This window comes from Cucurbita pepo, chromosome 1, assembly GCF_057944985.1.
Source record: "Cucurbita pepo subsp. pepo isolate OVF chromosome 1, ASM5794498v1, whole genome shotgun sequence".
NCBI classification, from domain to species: domain Eukaryota; kingdom Viridiplantae; phylum Streptophyta; class Magnoliopsida; order Cucurbitales; family Cucurbitaceae; genus Cucurbita; species Cucurbita pepo.
Window position 1 is genome coordinate 19,448,912 of NC_141798.1, and position 16,819 is coordinate 19,465,730.

At 38.3% G+C, this 16,819-nt stretch overlaps 1 long non-coding RNA gene, 1 other non-coding gene and 1 pseudogene across 2 annotated transcripts; 2 read left to right on the top strand and 1 right to left on the bottom strand.

Moving 5' to 3' along the window:
• Positions 1-386: 386 nt before the first annotated feature.
• On the top strand, positions 387-1,222 carry LOC111811020 (uncharacterized). Its single transcript, XR_002817493.2, has 2 exons — positions 387-891; positions 995-1,222. It is a non-coding gene; the product is annotated as an uncharacterized LOC111811020 (long non-coding RNA).
• A 6,435-nt stretch (positions 1,223-7,657) lies between these two features.
• On the bottom strand, positions 7,658-7,797 carry LOC111780753 (small nucleolar RNA Z247). The gene has a single exon (XR_002812896.1). It is a non-coding gene; the product is annotated as a small nucleolar RNA Z247 (small nucleolar RNA).
• Positions 7,798-11,895: 4,098 nt separating this feature from the next.
• LOC147794932 (small polypeptide DEVIL 11 pseudogene) lies at positions 11,896-12,918 on the top strand (annotated as a pseudogene).
• The last annotated feature ends 3,901 nt before the right edge of the window (positions 12,919-16,819 follow it).

Below are 16,819 nucleotides of genomic sequence, written 5' to 3' on the forward strand. Positions count from 1 at the left end.
CCCCTCAACCACACAATTATCCCACTCTTCTCCTCTTCTTTCCATCCCCTAACCTTTAATGGGTCGCGCTTAATCGACATAAACAACGTAGTCCCGATCAAAAGTTCAAAGCTTTAAATTCGTAACGCGTTAAAGTTTGAAACTTTGAATTGGTAACATGTGGATTTGAGTGATTAATGATAGGAAGAGGGTAATCCATTTTTGGATAGTTTTATATTGATGAAATGTGGAAGGGTTTCCTTTTATAAGTGCATTGACATGTGTGGAAGGAAGAAGGGGTCAGAGGGGATTAAAGGTTTTGGTAAATCTGGTACCTATGATTACGATGCCTAACCGATGTAGTTCAACCTACATCATCTTCTCTCTCATTTTCTTGATAAAAAAAATGACACCAAACGAACCCTTCTTCCTCATTGGAACTCTATATATACCCTTTCTTCTCTTAAACCCTACATCTCTCTCCTGTTCTATTGGCTCAGAGTCATCAGCCATTGTTAGCTGTTGCTGCATCTTCAAGATTCACACCCTTTTGGGGTCATCTTGTTGGGCTCTTCTGGCTCCAACCCCCTTGACATTTGAGAATCTTGATGATGCTGCAGTCGCCATCAATGGCTCTATCACACCCATCTTCAATTTTGAGTGCTTTTGTTATGTTAAGGCTTGTTGTTGTGCACATTTTTTGATCTTTTTCTCATGGTGGAGGCCCAGAAATGTGTCTACTTTGCTACCCATTTGGTAGCATAAGAGAAGAGAAATAAAAATAAGTTGATTAATGTGTTGCTTTTTCAGGTTCTTTTGTTACCTCCATCATCATCATCATCACCATCAGCCTTACACCATTTTGATTTGTTCATGGTTGGGTAAGTGTAAGCTTTTCAGATATATTTGCAGGTACCATTATTCCTTTCACACTGCCTTTTTCCTCTCATGGATCTTTCAACTGGGTTTTTGGTTTGAACTCTTGTTTAATCTGATTCTAATTTCCTTCTTTTAGGGTTTCACCAGGTTTTAGCAAAAAGAGATGAATGATGATGTTGTGTGGCGAGTGAGTTCATATGGATCTGCCATTTATGGACCCCAGCTCATGAACAAACCCTTTTTTCTTTACTTACTGAAAATTTCATGAAAAGCTCTTAAAGTTTGTATGAAAATCGAACCCAGCTCAACTCCGAAGAGCATATAATGTATGAAAATCAAATGAATGGACTAATTTATGGACTAATTTATGGACTCGACATTGACAAATCGAACCCAGCTCAACTCCGAAGAGCATATAATTATCTTCTTTTAGGTCTTTTACGTAACCACTCAAACACACTTATAATGAATGATTCATTCCATTCTTTAATTAATGTGAGATCTCACAATCCACCCCTGCTAGGGAGAGGTTTCCCATTATTGTAAGGAATGATTGGTTTCCCTCTGCAATCAATGTGGGATCTCGGTTTTCCACTATTGTAAAGAATGATTTGTTCCCCTCAGCAATTAATGTGGGATCTCGGTTTCACACTCTTGTAAGGAATGATTTGTTCCCTCTGCGATCTCACAGTCCCCCCACCGCTAAGGAGAGGTTTCCACACTCTTGTAAAGAATGATTATTACCCTCTGCAATCAATGTGGGATCTCATAATCCCCCACTACTAGGGAGACGTTTCAACACTCTTGTAAAGAATGATTCGTTTCCTTGTACAATCAATGTGGGATCTCACAATCCACCTCCTTGAAGGCCAACGTTCTCACTGGCATACACTGCTTGATGTCTGGCTCTAATATCATAGGTAAGAGTCCAAGCACATGTCTAAGTAGATAACAACATACTAATACAACCAAAAGTTTGATATCACAAGGAGAATCATTCAAGCTGAACCAAGCTAGTAGTTGAAGTTTAACCTAGAATGCATACGTATTTATGTGGTGTGTGTGATTTTGAAGCATAGTGGGGACGGTGACCATGTTGTGCAGATGTAGTAGGGACGTTGGCTCCTGTTTACTCTATGCATGCATGACCCCTCTTTTCACCAAATTATTATAATTATTTTCAAACTTTTTCTCCTCACACTCAAATTGCCCTTCTCATCATCTCATCTCATCACACCATCATTTCCCAACCACATACCCTACACTATTCCCCAACAACTCACATTCATCATCACTCCTCACCCCCAGTTTCAAGTTTCCACTCCTCGTTCATACATCTAACAATGTAAAATTGTCGATCAGAAGGGATATTCGGAGATACGAAAACGAGTATGGTTCGAGGCAGAATTATTGTACGTGGTACGTGGTGGGAAAGAGGAGGAGGAGGAGGAGGAGGAGGCAGGAATCCATGAAAAAAGGGCACTGCCCCAATGTACTAATCAACCCTCAAGTGGTTTGGGGCATCTCTGAGTTTGTGTGAATCTCCTATTTACACACACTTGTGCATTGGATTCCACAAAGTTTCAAACTTTGAGGTGGTTTCCCTCATTTACAATATTCTTCCACTGTTCTTGATAATCCATCCACAATCTACAATATTAGTTCATATTGTTTTACATGATGTGTGAAATGGGAAAGGCGTAAGGGGGAAGCATGTACTGAGAGAGTTTCCAATTGAAGTAAGGGGTTTGAGTAAGCGAGATTTCTGGGGTATTATATCTTCACAACACCTTTTTTTACTGCTACCTAAGCTCAGGTACCTCACTGCCTGACTTAGATTCTTACATGGAAAAACAAATGCCGTGTGTTGGCGTTTAATATCATTACCATTTTTGCATTGGTTTTATGAGAAGCTAGCTCATCAAATTGTGTAGGGCTGCCTAACCCCACAATGAAAGGGATGTGTGGAAGATGCAAAGCATTTGTAGGGTACCCTTTTCGTATTCCCAGTTGGCGCAGGGCGATTATCATTGCCATTCTCTCATTATTGTGCATCCATTTTTCTTTTCTTTCTTTCTCAAAATTATAAAGATCCAATTTTTAGTAACTTGTGAATCTCCTTCTTACAAACCCGTGTTTCGGTTCATCGTTCGGTTCATCGTTCTCATCATCATATGATAACGAATAAAACCCTTAGCTAATAAGTCATGTAGTCATGCGTCTACGTTTTGTTCTCCTCTAACTGATGTGGTTGGTTGATGTGGTATGTAAAGGAAAAGGAGAAAGACACTAATGGTGAATGGAAAGGACAATGGGCAACTTGAAAATGTGAGAACAAGGGGCAGATGGGCGTACGAAGGGGGACGTGATTGTGGCTCCCGCTCCCACCTCCCCTTCCTGTCTTCAACCTTACACTACATTACTTTGCATTACATTACAAATTCATAATGCTTTCACATTATCACATCCACAACCCAATATATACTCGATCACTCTTTTGAACGTATATAATTTAAATTTCTTATTGTCATGGTAAACAAACCACGAGAGCTTATGCTCAGACAAACACGACTCTCCACAATAGTATGATATTGTCCACTTTGAGTGTAAGCTTTCGTAGCTTTGCTTTGGGCTTCCCCAAAAGGCTTCACGCCAACGGAGAGTGTATTCTTTGATTATAAGCCCGTGATCATCCCCTAAATTAATCAATGTGGGACACTTTCATCCAACACCTTCTCTCGAACAAAGCACGCCTCTCTTTTTGAGAAGACTTTTTTTTTTTTTTGAGGATGCAACAAATGGTTGAACCTAAATAAAGAAACCTGGGCGTGGCTGATGAGAGGAGGATTAGATATGTTGGTAAATGTGGTACCTAGGATCGCGATACATAACTGTTCCTTGTGTTTCTCTTCCACTTTTAGATCATAAAACCCTCCTCCTCCTCCTCCGCCGCCTCCTCCTCCTCCTCCACAACATCTCTATATATAGTAACTGTTAGATTGAATGGCACGATAACCTATATGGGTCACGACCTCATGTATTTATAGATGCGTATAATGAAGATTACATTCCAAATCTATGATTTGGTAACAAACCATAAAATCATAGATTTGGTAACAAACCCTTCAAATCATAAACTAGTAAATCTTAGACTATTTTAGTATATACAGTTATGATCTATTTTAGGTTTAACACCCCCCCTCAATCTGGACGATGTACTACTAAGTTCAGATTGCGCCTAAAATAGCTAAAAGAAGGAGCTGGCAGTGGCTTTGTCATGATATCGGCGAGCTGATCCTTGGAAGATATGAGTCGAACATCAAGCTGACGAGTCGATACTCGTTCACGAACGAAGTGATAATCAACCTCAACATGCTTCGTCCGTCGATGAAAGATTGGATTGGCGGATAGGTAGGTGGCACCAATGTTGTCACACCATAGGCTAGGCGCTCGCGCTTGCGAGATCCCGAGCTCACGCAAGAGAACTTGGATCCAAATTAATTCGGCAGTGGCATCAGCAACCGCCTTATATTCGGCTTCCGTACTAGAACGAGAAACTGTCGATTGTTTCCTCGAACTCCAAGAGATAAGATTGCCACCAAAGAAGATCACATAGCCTCCAGTGCTTCGACGATCATCAGGATTCCCAGCCCAATCAGCATCTGAAAAGGCACTCAACAAATCAGTGCTGGACTTTGTAAGACACAAACCCATATCAATAGTGTCATGTAGATAACGGAGAATTCGTTTGACTGCCGCCCAATGTATAGAAGTCGGAGAGGACATGAACTGACACACTCTGTTGACACAGAAGGATATATCAGGACGTGTCAGAGACAAATATTGGAGAGCACCAACGACACTTCGATAGCGAGTAGTATCCTCAGGTGAGAGCTTTTCACCACCATTCAATAACAACTTCTCACTGGGAAGCATAGGTGTGGGCACACCTTTGGAGGTGAGCATATTGGTTCTGGCTAATAAATCTCGAATGTATTTATGTTGTGTCAGAATAAGTCCACTAGAAGTATGGCGGACCTCAATCCCAAGAAAATAACTCAAAATACCAAGATCCTTGACGGCAAAATCATCCTGAAGCTGTGTAAGAAGTTTCTCAGTAGCCGTAGAAGATGAGCTGATGATAATAATATCATCAACGTAGATGAGAATATACATCTGAATGCCCGTTTTGTTAAAAATAAAAAGAGAGACATCAGCCTTTGAAGGTGTAAAATCCAGCTGTAATAGTTTGGAGCTAAGGCGAGAAAACCAGGCACGCGGAGCTTGTTTAAGGCCATAAAGCGACTTATCCAGCTTGCAGAGATAACCAGGGTGTTGAGAATCCACAAATCCAGGGGGCTGCTTCATATAAACATCTTCATTAAGAAGGCCATGAAGAAAAGCATTTTGAATATCAATCTGCCGAATAGCCCAACCACGAGAAATAGCAAGAGATAATAAGAGCCGAATGGTAGTGGGCTTAACAACTGGACTAAAGGTATCATCATAATCGACGCCATACTGCTGTTTAAAACCTTTAGCAACCAGGCGTGCTTTGTAGCGATCAATAGAGCCATCTGGCTTTTGTTTGAGTTTGAAAACCCATTTGCAATCAATAACGTTAAGACCAGCACGAGGAGGAACTAAGTGCCATGTCTTATTTTTTTGAAGTGCCTGAAATTCATCATTCATTGCCTGACGCCAGAGGGGATGCTCCATAGCAGTAATATGTGAAGTAGGTTCAGAGGCAGAAGACCGAGCTACAAGATATGTTACTGTTCCATCTGTACGCACCTTGGGTTTTTTGATATTGTGCTTCAATCGAGTACCATACGGATGAGTAGTAGGTGCAGGATCCACATTTGAGGGGACGGCCGTATCAGCCGTTGCGAGGGGAGCAACCGATGCTACAGCAGTTGGTTGACCAACGGCCGAGGATTCGACCGGGCATTGCGCAATATCATCTGCTGGCGGAGAAGCCGATGCCTCAATCATTGGCGGAACAACCAACGCCGATTCGAATGGCAGCGACGCGGAGGATTGTTGCGGCAATTCCGAAGCTGATGTAGACACCAAATTTTCTGCATCCAAAGAGTTAGTAGGCCCAGACATATGCATGTGATCATTCTCCAAATTAGTACTGCTATTACCCAAATGCAAGGTGCACAAATCAGGGGCATTATGCGTCGACTGCATGATTGGGGAAGAATTAGGTGAGGCTCTCTTGAATGGAAAAACATTTTCATCAAATATGACATCTCTAGACATATAGACACGACCAGAATCGGTGTCAAGACACTTATACCCTTTATGTGAAGAACTGTAGCCTAGAAAGACACATTCCTTTGATCGAAAAGAGAGCTTTTGTTTGTTATAAGGACGAAGATGAGGCCAACAGGCACACCCAAAAATTTTTAATAAGGAGTAATTTGGTGGGGTATGAAAAAGAAGCTCTAAGGGGCATTTTTTATCGATGACACGAGTAGGAAGACGATTGATGAGATATGTGGCTGTAAGAAACGCGTCGTCCCAAAATTTAATAGGTACATGAGCATGAGCTAGAAGGGCTAGGCCAGTTTCAACAATATGACGATGCTTGCGTTCAGCAGACCCATTTTGTTGATGTGTGTGAGGGCACGAAACACGATGACCAATTCCAAGGGAACGAAAAAATGTGTTATGAATTTTCTGATATTCCCCACCCCAATCAGATTGAACCCACTTGATTTTAGTATCTAGGAGGCGCTCAACATGAGCTTGGAATTGCAAAAATATACGAGGAGCTTCTGTACGATCATGCATCAAATAGATCCACGAAAATTTACTGAAATCATCAATGAAACTAATATAATATTTAAAACCCCCAACAGATGGAGGTGCAGGGCCCCAAACATCCGAAAAAATAAGTTCCAAAGGTGACGAAGACCTATGGGAAAAACTAGTATATGGTAATCGATGACTCTTTGCTAACTGACACGCATTACAAACTGACAAAGATGACTCACTAGCACACGAAATATTATTTAGACGCAAAATGAATTTTATTACTTGAGATGAAGGATGTCCAAGACGAGCATGCCATTGGGCGTGAGTAGTAGATCTGCTCACCAAGGCGTGCTTGAGATTATCGACATCGGATGGCTTAATAGGATAAAGACCAGATTCACACCTCCCATTTAGGAGACTTTTCCTCGACTGTCGATCCTTTATAGAAAAATGCCAAGGATGGAATTCAAAAAATACGTCATTATCACGAGAAAATTTATGAACAGAAAGAAGATGTTTGGAAATTTCAGGCACATGCAAAATATTACGCAACGCAAGAGGACGAGTAGCAGTATTAATTAGAGAATGACCAGTATGCAAAACACGCAAACCTGCTCCATTGCCGACTTGAACTTGTTCACCTCCATGATAACGTTCACGCACAGCGAGACGATCCAGGTCACTGGTGATATGGTCCGTAGCGCCTGTGTCGCTGTACCAATTTGGGTCAATCTTGTAAGAGGAAGTAGCCGCCAGTGCCGTAGGAGGAGCAGAAGAAGGTTCATCTTGATAGGACTCATCCATCCTATGCCAGCAGCGGATAGCAGTATGCCCCACTTTGCCGCAGATCTGGCAGGAAGGACGAGCAGAAGGGCCACGACGATCACCAGCAGGACGAGAGGGTGCATAACCTTGAGAACGACCACGACCGCGATCCCTACGCCCACGATTCTTCTGCTGACCACCACGACTAGCATAATTGGCAGAAGATCCAAGATTTAACTGAAGTTCAGCCTGGTGTTGTAGTTGGCGAGCTTCATACGTCATTAGATGTGCAAACACATCATCAAGGGTGAGGGCTTCACTCTTGGTAGTCATTGAGGTGACGAAGGGATCATAGTCAGGGCCAAGACCAGCGAGAAGATACGCGATCACATCATCATCCTGCAAGGCAGAGCCGGCGGCGGCCAGCTCGGTGGCTAGCCCTTTGATCTTGCAAAAATAATTTGCAGCAGATTGATCTCGTTTCTTGGACGTGGCAAGCTCAACACGAATCTGAGTAGTGCGAGCACGAGTTGACGATGAAAACATCCGCTGCAGGGTATCCCACGCCTCCTTGGACGTAGTAGCGGCAACCACATCATGAAGAATCTCCTCAGACATGGAGGAGAGAAGGCCGCTAAGGACTTGTTGATCCTGATCATACCACTGATTATAGGCCGGATTAGAGACCAGCTCAGCACCAGCAGCAGTTGAGGAAGGGATCAGCTTGGCAGGTGCAACATTGGTGCCATCGAGGTAGCCCATAAGCTTCGTACTCCGTAGGTAGGGGAGGAGCTGGGCACGCCATATGATGAAGTTGTTTTTGGTTAGACGAATTGTGACAACATGGTGTAGAGGGATTGGATATTGTTTAAGGCCAAAAGTCGCCATGGTAGTTGAGACGGTGTTGGAGATGGTGGATGGAGAGGAGGAAGAAGACATGGCGAGGAGTTTAAAAAATAAACCTTGGCTCTGATACCATGTTAGATTGAATGGCACGATAACCTATATGGGTCACGACCTCATGTATTTATAGATGCGTATAATGAAGATTACATTCCAAATCTATGATTTGGTAACAAACCATAAAATCATAGATTTGGTAACAAACCCTTCAAATCATAAACTAGTAAATCTTAGACTATTTTAGTATATACAGTTATGATCTATTTTAGGTTTAACAGTAACATTCCAAACCCTTCTCTCTCACCACCCACCACCCACCACCACCTTACTCTTCCTTCTTTGTTTTATTATTATTCCAAAAACTGGTGCTTTCCCACAGCCACTGCTTGCAGCTGCAGTATCATTAAGATTCACAAGCTGCCCTCTTTTGGGTGCCATGGATATGAGAATCTTGATGATGCTGCAGCCGCAATCAATGGCTTACACCCCCCCTCCTCCTCCTTTTCTTCTTCTCCTTTCCTTCTCTAACTACCTCGCTATTATATATATCAAATAATTTCTACGTTTTGATCTCGAAAACTTGTTTCTTTTGTGTTCTTCCCGTTTATAAACTTAGTTATGAAATATATTTTATATATTTGATTTAAGATGCTTCACGTCTATCTTTTTTTTTTAGATTTGGTATTTAGTTGGTAGTATATTTTATGTTATTGTTAGATGTTTGTTAGTAGCTTGTATTCTATTTAAACATCTCGGAACACATTAATGAAGATTCAACTTTCAACTCACTCATGTTTCTCATTCTTAACTTCCGTTTCTTATTCTTAACATGGTGGACTTTCAATCTCACTTTTGTTTTTGATTGTGGGTCTGTCTGTCTTAAGCAGGGTACAATGAAAGGTAAATATGACTGATTCATTTCAACAATTGAATGAAGATAAGTGCTATGATGGCTTCATATCAAATATGACTTTCAATCTCATTTCTTAATTGAGGCTCGACTTCTCTAGAGCCATTGAACAAAATACACAATTTATTCAATGCATGAGTCACTATAACTATTTCTTCAAGGTTCACAGCTTTTTTGTTTGACCCGGCAGATTCTATTGACATAGCTAAATAAATATAAATATAAGTGCAAGAAAAAATGCCGTGTGGTATTGTTTACTAATGTTTACTAAGGTCTTTCACTTACTCTAACAGTGTCTTGTTTTTTTTAAAATAATATTATTTTTTTTTAACAAAATTATAAAATGCATGGTAGGCAATTATAATTCTAAATTTATCACTACATCATTAATTAATAAAATTTTAAAAAATAAATGTATGCCAAGATGTTGAACATGATTTGATGAGCTAGAAGGCTTATTGGGCCGGTTAGCAACTATGAATTGGGCTTGGGCTCCAACCTTCATGTTGGGCTGCCTGGTCAACTATTCAACAAATCCAACAAAATATCATACTACAACCATTCGTCACACTTAAATAATTAAAATTAAAAAACAAATACAAGATTGACAAGTACATATTAACAATATTAGAATAATATTTAATGATTTATAGTTATAAGTTGGATTAAATAAATATTATTCGATTGATAAGTACATACTAACCATATCAGAAAATAAAATATATGATTGGGGAATATATTAATTAAGCTACTAATAATTGAGCTTATTATAATATTACAAACATAAACTAGTTTATGAAAATTAACTTTATGTTACAATGAATTGATGGGTGACACATTATTAGAAGAATGGGTTTGATGTTAATAGTACACAAAAAGAAAAGGCTAAAATGGGGATTGCTATTTATAATTAATGGTTCCTCCTTCATGATGGCTCATAAGCCACAGTGGTGTTGGCCTAAATCCCTCACTCTTTTGATCGACCCATCACCAAGCCCACGTCACACACCATTCATGAATTTGATACTCACACCATGATTTCGTACAATCACATCACACTGAATGATATTCAAGTTTGAAACCCAGTAAGAAAAAGGGGTTGTCCTCCATGTAAATGCCTTTTTTGCCACTTTGTTTGTGTTTGGTGGAGGAGTTCGTGCACTGCATACAAAGATGAAAGAGGGGTTGGCATCAGTGCAGGGTGTTGCATTTTAATACCCAAGTTTCTGCTTCTTTCACCTTTGTACCATATTCTTCTTTTTCTTTCATAGCTTTGCGTTTATGTGATGATGGGTACATTCATATGTTTAATTAATGTCACACATGGGTTGGTAGTTGTCTTGGTCGGTGAGTTCCTGCACTGCACACAACAGAGCTATCTCGAAGCCTTCAACTTTGGGGTTTCTCCATTCTCAATGCAAACCCATCTCTACAGAGCTCTGTTTTTCTTGGACTCCTCTCCCCTCAATATCTCATTCTAAATCACCCTCAAAACTTTGCATTCCAAGTGGGAAAGCTGGAAAGTCCTAAGAAGAGTGTGTGAGAACTTGAATTTGGAGTAATAGTTGAATAGAACAAACCTATTAGTATTATTACCGACCACACCCATGTGCTCAATCAGCTCGCCGCCCGAAGAAAGCTAACATCTCACTTTAACGGTTCAAGCCCACTACTAGAAGACAGTGTCAGCTTTGACTCGTTACGCATTGTTGTCAGTCTCACGATTTTTTAAAACACGACTGTTAGGGAGAGCTTTTCCACACCCCCTTTAGGACTCAATGTCTTCATTGGCACACAACCTAATGTTTGGCTCTGATACTGTTTGTAATCGCTCAAAGCCACTATTATCAAAACACGTCTACTATGGAGAGGGTCTAGGTCGGAGTAGGGTATACTCTATCCATAATAGACGCATAAAACCGTGAGATTGACGGTGATATGTAATGGGGTAAAGTAGACAATGTTTGTTAGTGATGGGGTTGAGCTATTATAATCACCGTTACCAATGTTGAGAAATTCGATTCGAAGTTAGGTTACGAGTCGAGAGGTTGATAACAGTCAAAGTATATTGAGTAGACACCGAGTAGAATGGTTGGGTATCGAAAGGAGTGAGCCTGTTGTAAAAGAGTGTTTAGAGAAGAGATAGGTGTATGTGTGTGAAAAGACACAATTCTTCCTTAGGAGAGGAGAAGAGAACATGAAGAAGAAGAAGACAAACACATGGGGTTTTCACAATTTAGTTCAAACAGTATGAGATTTTTAGCCCTTTTCAATAATGCACAAAACAATTGAATCCCAATAGTAATATAGTTCAAATGTCTTCAACCATTTGCCTATAAAATAAATGAAATGATTCCCTAAGAACAGTTAATTTAAGGGCACATGCCCCTCAATCCTTGGATACTTGCTCAAGTGTGGACAGATTACAACCAAACATGAAAAGATATGTCATTCAAACAAGATTAAAGCTTCAAGAACTTACGAGACACGACGATATGGAAAGTTTTGAAGCTCATATTTGAAAACACATGAACTTTTTGGTTTAAGTTTACACTTGAAAGCGGTTTGTGGGCCTATGGAAGGCCCAGGTGATATCCACTGCTACACCCCTCTGTTTCTCTTCTCTTTTCCAATACTTTTATAAATACTAACCCCAATGCTTTCCCAAATTTCCTCACTCTTAAAAGTATCTTCCTTTTTCTCTCTCCTTCAATCCAACCCTCATCTTTCAGAAACACGCAAAGTTGGGAGGAACGGAGAGAGCTTGTATCTTGCTCATCCATGGCTGCTCTGGTCGGTGCTTCTGCAACTGCTTCAGCTCCTACTGCCAACGATCCCCCTTTCTATTTCGACGAGAAATGGAAGATGTCCAAGAAAGAAGGCTTAACCAGAACCCGCTCCTCCTCTTTCCCTCTCATGAAAAACTCCTCTCTTAGAAGGTGTTCGTTCACTAGAAAGTGCGCCAGATTGGTCAAAGAACAGAGGGCTCGATTCTACATCATGAGACGATGCGTCACCATGCTCATCTGCTGGAACGATTACACCGATTCTTGAAGTGACCCAGATGGAGAAACTCGCAACTCTAACAAACCCAAATGATAGAAATTCAAATTTCGTTGTTTTCATCAGATGGGTCAGTTTCAGAAGCAAGCTTCAGAACAGAACAACTCCCAGTTTTGCCTGATGGAGAAGACACCGGCGAGAAAACAAGATGATCCCTTTTTAAGCTGGGCTATCTATGAGGTGCCAAATCTCAAAGAAGACTCGTGGACGAGATCGAAGAAGAAATGGAAACGCAATCGTTTGTGGATATTTTGTCTTTTCATGCTCTGTTTTTTTTTTTTTTTTCTTCTTTTTGCTCTGTTTTTCCCCTGCTTGATGCGTCACTTTTTTTCCCCCGAATCTCTCATTCAATGAGTTGGGGGCTAATGAATCTGGACGGATGTCACTGTTGTTGGGTGTAACTTTAAACTGTTGTATGAAAACAGAGAGAAGAAAGAAAGAAAGAAAACAGAGTATGAAAAGGAAAAAGTAGAAGAATCAGATTAAAGAGGGTTCCACTGTGTGTGTGTTTGTGAATCTTTGTGATCTCAAAAAGAAAAAGAAACGAAACTGCTTTCGCTGTATGGATTTGAATCCACTTCCATTTTGAAGGCTGTTTTTGTACATGGTTTTCGATGATTGAATTGAATGACAGGTCTCTCTCTCTCTCTGTTTCTCTCTGTTTCTCTCTCGATTTCATCAGAAGATGGGTTTGTTTAAAGAGAGAGAAGATTGTAAAACCTGTTTGAAGGTGAGTATTTTATGGATCTAGTGTGCTTGGCTGACACCAAACAATCAATTAATTAACCTTTGTTCCAATTGTTTAATTAGAAATTACTCAGAGCATACAACATATATATATATAAACAAAACAGAGTTCCAACAACATGGATCAACGTGGGGTGTGGGAAACAGAGCACCAGAGAGCAAGAGAGAGACAGAGAGAGCCGCCTGCTTGAATTCAATTCTTAAATCTAAGCTCTATATTCACAAAGTGGGATATATTCATAAAAGAATTTATTTATTCATTTCAAATAATATATGAATACAATTATGTTCAATACCATGCGTAATAATTATTAAAATATATTATTTATTTATTATATGCTACGCAAAATTATTAATTATTAATTATTATATTAATCGATTACTTGTCAACTTTTATTAATCCAATAATTAGTATATCTTGTCAACAAAACTAGATATATGATGTGATATTTTATATGCTAATTAATTAGTAAAAAGACTTTAACAACCCTTGAATGAAAAAGTTAAATTAAAATTTAACTATTTATCGTAATTTCCTCTGGCGGTAAAAATATTGAAAAAAAAGAATTGTAACTAAAAAATAGAGAGAGAGAGAGAGAGACAGTGACTTCTATTATAGTAGACAGGTAGCTGGTAAAAGTAATTTTGGAGTTAAATTACTATTTTACCCTCGTACGTTGAGCTGGTCTTTTTGACCTATTCTGGACCACTTGGACCTACTACTTTTTTTTTTTCAAGTTATTGGGTTTCGCCTCACATTTCCCTTATCGATTGAATTTCTTTCGTGCATGAATGAAATAGTTCACTTTGAATGTTTGGTGTCGGGTTTTGAGCTAGAGGGCACGATTGACGTGTTGTTTGAGGTGTTAACTTGAAATAGAATCTCCTCGATACAATATTAAGTTTGAGCTTGTATGACGTAAGCTAAAGTAAGATTACGTACCTTTTGATAATGAATGAAATAGTTCACTTTGGATTACGTCAATGTTGTCCCTACATGCAAGCCTTCGTCTCAATCTATTTAATTTCGGTATTATCTCGTCTTCGTGTGTTCAAGTTATGGCCCGACCACGTTTCCTATAATGATTGAGTTACATGACAAGGCTAAATTCGTTATAAATTATTTTAAAAAAAATATTAATTGTGGAAAGTTAAATTGAAGAATTATTTAAGGAATAATTAAATAAAAGATTAATAATATTTATGAGTTAATGGAAATAAGATTTGGGAAATGATTAGAGGATTTTGACTTGGAATGCAAGTGAGGAAGGAAGTCCAAAAGCAACCGAAAAGAGAAGAATCTTTCATTTCTTTATATCATTATTATTTTTTCTAACAACATTTTGTCTTTTCCTTAATCATTAAAATTATGAATAATCATAAAATAATGCACAAATTCATATGCCTTTTTCTTCCCTCATTTCGATATTAACTTTTCTATGTAACGGCTTAGATTCATCGCTATTAGATATTATCTTCTTTGGACTTTCCCTTTCGGGTTTTCCCTTAAGGCTTTAAAACACGTTTGCTAGGGGAAGGTTTCCACACCCTTATAAATGGTGGTTTGTTCTCCTCTCTTATCAATGTGAGATATTACAATCTTGAGCACAATATCGGGTAGCGGCGGATTTGGGCCATTACAAATGGTAACAGAGCTAAGTTTCGGATGATGTGTCAGCCTTTTCGCTGTTCCCCGAAGGGGGGTAGACATGAGGTTGTTCCCCAAAGGGGGTAGACACGAGGCGGTGTGCCAGTAAGGATGCTGGGCCCCAAATGGGTGGATTTGGGAGCGGTCCCACATCGACTGGAGGAAGGAAAGAGTGCCAGCAAGGACGCTGGGCCCCGAAGGGAGTGAATTGTGATGTCTCACATTGGTTGGGGAGGAGAACAAACCACCATTTATAAGAGTGTGGAAATCTTCCCCTAACAGACGTGTTTTAAAGCCTTGAGAGAAAGCTAAAAAATGACAATATCTGCTAGCAGTGGATCTAGGCCGTTACATTTTTAGTTTAATACATGTTTTATTACAAGCTAAGCTATTTTAGCTCAAATTACTCAGACCAATAAAACGGCTAACACTCGCCTAATTAATGTTAATCGAGGGAGGAATGATAAGCCCACCTAAGTTAGGTAAATTGGAGCATCAGAACACGCTGCCTTTACCTAATTAACTTATTTAACTCAAGCATCGAAACATATCTAAGAATGTCACTTTAAGTGTTTGAATCATTTTATAGTATAGGGTAGACAAATATCAAACCCAACTAGTGTATGAAACCTGTCTTTTATGGCATGCTTGACAATCTATACCTACTTAGCACATCACATCCCAAGCTAACTTGTAAAAACGTACTCGAACTGTCTTACAAATAAACTGTAACATTTTCAATACGTTATTTCAACTTATAACTAAAGGTTTTTTTTTTTTTTTTTTACGAGAAAAAAAAGGTAAAAAGATTGGAATCATTCTTAATCTAAGACTTAGGTTTAATAATATATGATAGAACATTGTGTCAAAGATGCATTTTTTTTTTTTTTTACTTTTTTCACCCACCAAAATTCTAAAGTTTGTTTTATTAGAAGAATAAAGTTGGGTTGATAATTAGTTTGAAGAAATTAATGTTGAACCATAACATTATCTTCTTTTAAAAAATTTAAAATATTATAGTGTTTTTTTTTAAAAAAAAAAAACTTTATATAACGTTTTAAAATTGTAGTAGGTTCATCCTTTATTGGCTATCAATATGGGTGCTCCATTTGACCCAAATAATATAATACTAAAAATAAATAAATCTCCATTTCCTAAAGTCGGTGCTTTTTAATTGTTCATTTTTGTAATAACTTATTTTTAAAATCATGAGACTGACGTTAATATATAATGCTCCAAAGTAGAAAATATCTACTAGCGATAGACTTAGAATGTTATAAATGGTATCAAGTCAAACACTATATATTAATGAACGAGGACACTAGGCTTCTTAAAAAACTCCAATAAACTACCGTTTTAAAGTCGATCGAAAGAATGTTGCTATAAGATGTGAGAGTTGACTATTTTAATAACTAACCGAATGATTAGTGACTTTAAAAATTTAATATGATATTCAATTACTATCCATGAGTAACTAGTGAATGGAGGCGGGTTTAGAGTTCAATTTATAATATTAATTAATGCAAAGTTAGGTACATGATTATTTATTTAATATTAAAGAAATATGTTAAGGATGACTATATCACAATATATTCTATTTAATTTTTTAAAAATAAATTTATGGATAGTTAAAAAAAAACATAAATAAAAAGAAGAACTCATCAAGTTTCAATATAAGAATTTGGTGAAACTATTAAGAATTAATTTTAATGAAAATTTTAAAATGTATTCTAAAAAATATTTATTTATTTATTTATTTATTGAGGAAAAAAAAGAAGGGGGGAAATTCAAAAGGTCAAAAGGAAGCACGTACGAGATTCTTGAAGAGTTGAAAGTGGGGCCCACTCCAAACCCCAATTTAATACTAAAATCCAAATATTTCATCGCTGTGTGGGCCCCACTCTCAATTCTTATCTTTTGAGGCTTTCTATCATCCTTGGGAAAAGAGTGATATCCTATCCTTCCTTACCAAACAGGTAAAAAAATTAATAATTATTTAATAATTAAATTTTGTTTTTAATTCTTAAATATATATATATATATATATTTTATTAAATGAATGGATAAATAAAAAAAATCACAAAATTGAAGTAAACCCTTTATACCCTTTATAATAATATATTATATATGAAAAGGAAAAAATTGGTGACGTGTTATTT